Source organism: Engraulis encrasicolus, chromosome 8 (genome assembly GCF_034702125.1).
Source record: "Engraulis encrasicolus isolate BLACKSEA-1 chromosome 8, IST_EnEncr_1.0, whole genome shotgun sequence".
In the NCBI taxonomy this organism is placed as follows: domain Eukaryota; kingdom Metazoa; phylum Chordata; class Actinopteri; order Clupeiformes; family Engraulidae; genus Engraulis; species Engraulis encrasicolus.
Window position 1 is genome coordinate 6,608,828 of NC_085864.1, and position 5,996 is coordinate 6,614,823.

At 48.7% G+C, this 5,996-nt stretch overlaps 1 protein-coding gene across 1 annotated transcript in view; it reads right to left on the bottom strand.

Annotated features, from left to right (window-relative positions):
- Positions 1-2,869, bottom strand: part of LOC134454102 (tripartite motif-containing protein 3-like) — a 72,432-nt gene extending 69,563 nt beyond the window's left edge. The window contains exon 1 of the mRNA XM_063204888.1: positions 2,665-2,869. The gene's annotated coding sequence lies outside the window, so the exon portion shown is untranslated. The remainder of the gene's footprint in view (positions 1-2,664) is intronic.
- Positions 2,870-5,996: the final 3,127 nt, after the last annotated feature.

A 5,996-nucleotide genomic window follows, 5' to 3' on the forward strand; every position in this document is an offset into this window, starting at 1 on the left:
TAGTGAGCCATTTTCCCGTGTCTTCATGGTCAGTTAGAGATCAGTGCTGATCTGCTTCTGCCTCAGTTCCCTCAGTAGTAGAGGGTCTCTGGCCATAGCGGATGTAATTTAGTGATATGGATGTAATTGCCTCTCTTTTCCATTACACGCTTGTTAAGTGAATGTGCTCAGTCGCTATGCATACATACACATACTGTATGTGTGTATGTATGCATGCAAACACAAATACACACACACACACACACACACACACACACACACACACACACACACACACACACAAATACACACACACACACACACAGAGTACAATGGCGTAAGATACCTCACAAACACACAGACACACACAGAAACACAGACACAGACACAGACACACACAGAAACACAGATACACACACAGACACAGACACAGACACAGACACACACACACACACACACAGATACACACACAGACACAGACACAGACACAGACACACACACACGCACACAGACTTGAAGTTGTGCTACGTAGGCTCCCTCATTGGACTTTATTGGCGATGCAAGAGCGTGCTGCATATGCTTTCCGCTCCTCTCTCAGTCACCCTCCATCAACTCCCGTTAGCAAGATTCAGCAGAGGTTGGCTGCAGTTCATTTTAACATAGCTCCCAAATACTACCACATTTTTCCCTTATAAAGTCCAAGTTTCTCACTGAGCCAAGTGACAGATTGAGTAGAATTCAGAAGTGTATAAAGTGGAAGTACATTTATGATGTAAGTGCAGAACTAGTAGTCTGTGTGATATTATATAATTATTCCACTGTACCTATTTTTGTACCTCCTCTGCTGGCATGGGTCTTTGATGCTAGTGATGACTTACTATATAACTACAGAGAAACTAAGGTGTTGAACTGTGAAACTTGTGAAACAGCACTCCACAGCACACAGTGCTCACTGCACAAGAAATTGCATTCATGCCTCACCCGTGCAAGGGGGCAGTCACAAATGGCGCCCCAAGGGAGCAGTGTGGTGGGACAGTACCATGCTCAGGGTACCTCAGTCATGGAGGAGGATCGGGAAGATCGCTGGTTAATCACTCCCCCCATCAAGCTGGCGGATCGGGAGTTGAGTCAGCAAGCTTTGAGCTACAAGTCTGACACCCTAACCACTAATGCATGACTGATACAATGTTTTAATACAATTTTATTCCCAGACACTCATACCATAGTCTTGTTTATTACTATTTTCATTCATCGTGTGCACTGTTTGGGCCCTCTAGAGCAGTGGTTTTCAAAGTGGGATCCGAAGACTCCTGGGGGCCACTAATGAGTGCTAAGGAGGCCGCGTTAAGTTGCCAGTAAAGATATAGCAAAACAAAACGGGCCGAATTTATGAAATGAAATTACCTAAAGTAAGCAAAAAACAAACAAAAATAAGTTTAGCAGTGCTACTAACAATAATCTATTGCATCTCTGACAGAGTATATGTTATCATGCCCCCTGTTGAACGGATGGGTGCTGGGATGCACGCAACAACTCCATCAAGTTCTGAAAGGCAGGTGCAGAAAGCAAAAAGTGTGGCACGGCCCATGCCAGAGGGTCGTCTTGGCTGGAATCTATTGGTATATGGGGGGCCTTGTCATTGTCAGGGGTGTGTGAAAGAAAGAATATGAATATGAATATACGATCTTATTGCCCTAACGACACCACAGTGACTTCATGGCCCCACATGCTAGCCAGGGGGCTACAAGCCATGATCCCTGGCCCCTTGCTCTGAATGTGACCCCAGCTGGCAAAAATAGCACTCTCTAAAGCGTCCCTAGACACTCCCCACATAACACAGGGTGATATATTCACATCCGCTCCACAGGCCAGGATATCAACAACAATACAGACAGACCCACCACTACATACGCACAGCTGTATGGGATTTTCAAGCTATAATGAGGCAGATGTATTTCTTTCATGAGAATGACCTAAAATCAAGATGTATGCTAACATGGATAGCATTTGGAAATTGTTATACTGTATCAACAGTTTACATAACAATGGTCCTTACTCAATCCTGTGGATTGCCCAACAGTGGAAAACAATTCGTTCCACATGAAAACGTGCTCACAGGTGCGCTTGTGATAGCGCACATGCCAGCCACAGTCCCTGGCATCCTGTGCCCTGCCCAGACACTGCAGCGCGCGCACACGCTCGCAGGCACACGCACACACACATACACACGCTTACACAACGCACTCCGTGGGGCATCAGCCGGGCAGGCTGAATAGACAGATGTGATGCTTTCCACCGGCAGGATGACAAACAATAGCCCCTCTTCCCCCCACCTCCACTCTCCACCATCCACATTTTAGGCTACAACGCCGGCCTCTCCCTCCGTCCGACTCTTTAATGCGTTTGACAGCTCAACCGCTATATCAAAAGCACCAGGCAGAGAATTAAATCACAGCATCAAGTCCCTGCTTCCCCAACCACGCAGCTGTCAGACGAGATAGCGCAAATTAATTATTCATCATCCTCTCGGTGGCCACCGTATTGTGCCATATGCACGTACGCGTAGCGATTTGTAGACAGAGGAAAGGAGAAGGAGGAGAAGGCGGAGGAGGAAGAGGAGAGGAAGACAGGCACCCCTTAATGCAGTGAGACAAAGGAGGAGCAGGACTAAACGAGGGTACTCACATGAGACGCGGAACGGGAGGCGGTGGAGAGTCAGCATCGCTCGGCGCGCCAGGAGCTACCCATGGTCAAAAATCCGCTGCTTTCGGCCGCTCCCCAATAACGAGACCCAAGCACAGGCGACAGGCGTCAGAAGGACAAGCTAGCGAGAGTGCAGGCAGGCGGGCGTTTGAGCCGCGGCGAAAGGGGGGGAAGTGTGAACGGATCGCGTTGGGAGTGACAGCGAGGGAGAGTGGCCAGGGATGGATGGAGGGCGGGCGAATTAACGGAATGGAGGCCAAGCTGGTTGTTGATTGGCCGCGTTATGGAACAGGCGGAGCCATCTGCACCAATGGCTGTGCGAGTATGTAAATTGCGCTCGGTTACAGCATCCTCCCACTCCTGCCTGGCTGAGCAGACGATGGGCTTTGCAGGGCTCTCTACTGCAGTGGGCTACGGCCTACACACAAGAAACACACACACCCCACTGTCCATAAAAGGTCAGAGGGATGCTAGCCACTACCTTCACTGTCTGAAGATAAAATGTCTTTTAAACTACCACTCTCACACCCATCTCTTTCTTTCTCACTCACACACAGGCACAGCCTCAGAGAGGTGTCAAAAGTGCTTCTGCCTGCCTGTCGATGACAAGGACCGAAATGACAACGACCCTTTTGCTGCGCTGTGCGCTCTGTCGCTTTTTAGTGGACGGGCTAATGAGGTAGATTCTTCTGTGAATGCACTGGTTGTTTCAGTGGACTGGTGATGATAGCTCGCCTGCCTGCCTCACACGCAGCACAACTGATTAGCATGTAGAGCCTGCAGTGTCAGGCAGGGAGAACATCCACACGCAGGCAGAGAGAGAGAGAGAGAGAGAGAGAGAGAGAGAGAGAGAGAGAGAGAGAGAGAGAGAGAGAGAGAGAGAGAGAGAGAGAGATGGGAAGGCAGACTGGGAGAGGTAGCGTGGCTGGGAGGGAGGGTGGAGAGGGGAGTGGGATGAAAGATTGGGATGAGGAGGGGTAAAAAAAACAATAAACATGATCATCTGGGATTATCGAGGAGGATGAGCAAGGTCAGCCTGGGGGGTATTCATGTATGTTTGCATGTTCATGTCTGTAGGAACATATGAGGTCACACAAACACCTCAAAATATACGCCTAATTGAAACAAGGGCAGAAGGTCCTTCACTCATAACAAAGGATTTCCTGTGCTGTGCTTCACAGTGTGCGTGTGCGTGTGTGTGCATGTGTGTGTGCACGTGCGTGCGTGTGTGTGCACGCCCAGGCCAGCATACAGACATTCAACAGTCAAGCAGAACTGCAGTAAAAAGCTAGACATAAAGGAAATGGGCCCGTAAGGCTGGAGCCATGAAACAGTGATGTTATGGGGCTTTAGCATTGTTAGCTGACGGGCGGAATGGGGGACGGGGTGCGTGCGTGTGTGTGTGTGTGTGTGTGTGTGTGTGTGTGTGTGTGTGTGTGTGTGTGTGTGTGTGTGTGTGTGTCTGTGTGTGTGTGTCTGTGTCTGTGTGCTAGACAGAGAGAGGGGTGGTGTAGGGATGAAGGGGAGGGGTGAGTGAGGAGTCTGGCAAGTCATCTCAGGCTTCCATTGTGAGGGAGGGAGGGAGAGGGAGAGAGAGGGAGAGAGAAAGGGAGAGAGAAAGAGGGAGAGGGAGGGGGAGGGAGTGTGTTGCCATGGAGACTGCATCCAGCATAGTGCAGGCAGATGGTGTGAGCCAGGCGTCTCCCACCGCCCTGGCAGCTTGTACAGTAGAGAGAGCCGGCGTTTGGTGGAGATGAGATAACCAATAGGATGCTAACAGCCCAAATCCAAATCCATATTGTAACCTTTCCCTCTCAGGGCGCTACTGTACTGCAGTGTGTTACATTGGGTTGGAGGGTAGCTGGACAATGGAGAGATATGCTCCTTGAACAGCAGAGAGCCGCCGTCACAGATTTCCAATGTGGTGGTACCAAAAGAGTGATCATACCACGTGGATCACCAATGCAACAAAGTCAAGCAGTTCAAGATCAAGCAGTGGGGGCATTGGAGAGCAGGTCAGCTTTTTTTTTGGTCAGCAACTATGGGAAGTCTGCCAGTCTTGCACCAGCAACAGTCATGTCTGACCATGTCACCGATCGGCATCTGACACAGTGTGTGTGTGTGTGTGTGTGTGTGTGTGTGTGTGTGTGTGTGTGTGTGTGTGTGTGTGTGTGTGTGTGTGTGTGTGTGTGTGTGTGTGTGTTTGTGTCAGAAAGCATGTGCAAAAGTGTCTGTTATTAGAGCAGCCTGGTCACCCTCAAGACTTTCAATAACTGGGAATAATCCAGATATGAAAACATACTATATATACAGGCCATTGTGAAAAAGGGGAGAATCACATTTTAATACGTTCCCAGAGATGTGTAGTCAAGTAAGCAGGCAAAATGAGGGCATTGGCATTTATAGAGCATACCGTTTCTTTGCACACACGGACATGCACTCTGCTTCCTTGAGAAAGGAAAGAAGTTTATTTTTAAACCCCAGAACCTATCTTTTTATCATGGCATCTAAATCACCCCCCTCTGCCTAACCCCCATCACCCCAGCCCCAACACTGTTTCCCAGTGTTTATTATACTGTAGAGAAGGGAGGCTGAAGAAGAAGACTTGCATGGAATGATGGAGGTGGAAGAGGAGAGTAAGAGAGGGAGAGTGAGGTCATGGAGGTGACAGAGGGGTGTTTGCTTTGGAAAAAAAGGTGAATGGAGAAAAAGAGAGAGAGAGAGAGAGAGAGAGAGAGAGAGAGAGAGAGAGAGAGAGAGAGAGAGAAAGAGAGAGAGAGCGTGCAATAATGAGACGGAGAGCAAGAAAATAAAGGGTAGGGGTGTAAAGGATAGAGAGCAAGTAATCATAAATGGTAACACTTTATTTTACTACGCCTTTTTTAGAGCAACTACATGAATAAACATGTAATATGATGTACTTACACTGTACACACCTCAACCTAACCCTAAGGAACAGTGCAAGTACATAATATTACACGTTTCTACATGTGCTATTACACTGTACCTAATTAATGTGTGTATGTGTGTGTGTGGGGGGGGTACAATAATGTAAACATGTTAAGTACGATAGCTTTGTATTGGCAATGCACTACCCATGCTGACGTTGCCACCCAGACAGGCCATTATCAAGGCACCACCAGGCGTTGGCCCTGGCCCAGCCACAGGCCTCCTGCATGTCTTTATACGGCTAAATACCCTCTACATGCCATTCCTACCAGCAGGGTCTGATTAACGCACAGGCTAGATATGGCTGCAGCCTAGGGGCCTCACCTAGCAGGGGGCCAACACAGGCTAGATATGGCTGCAGCCAA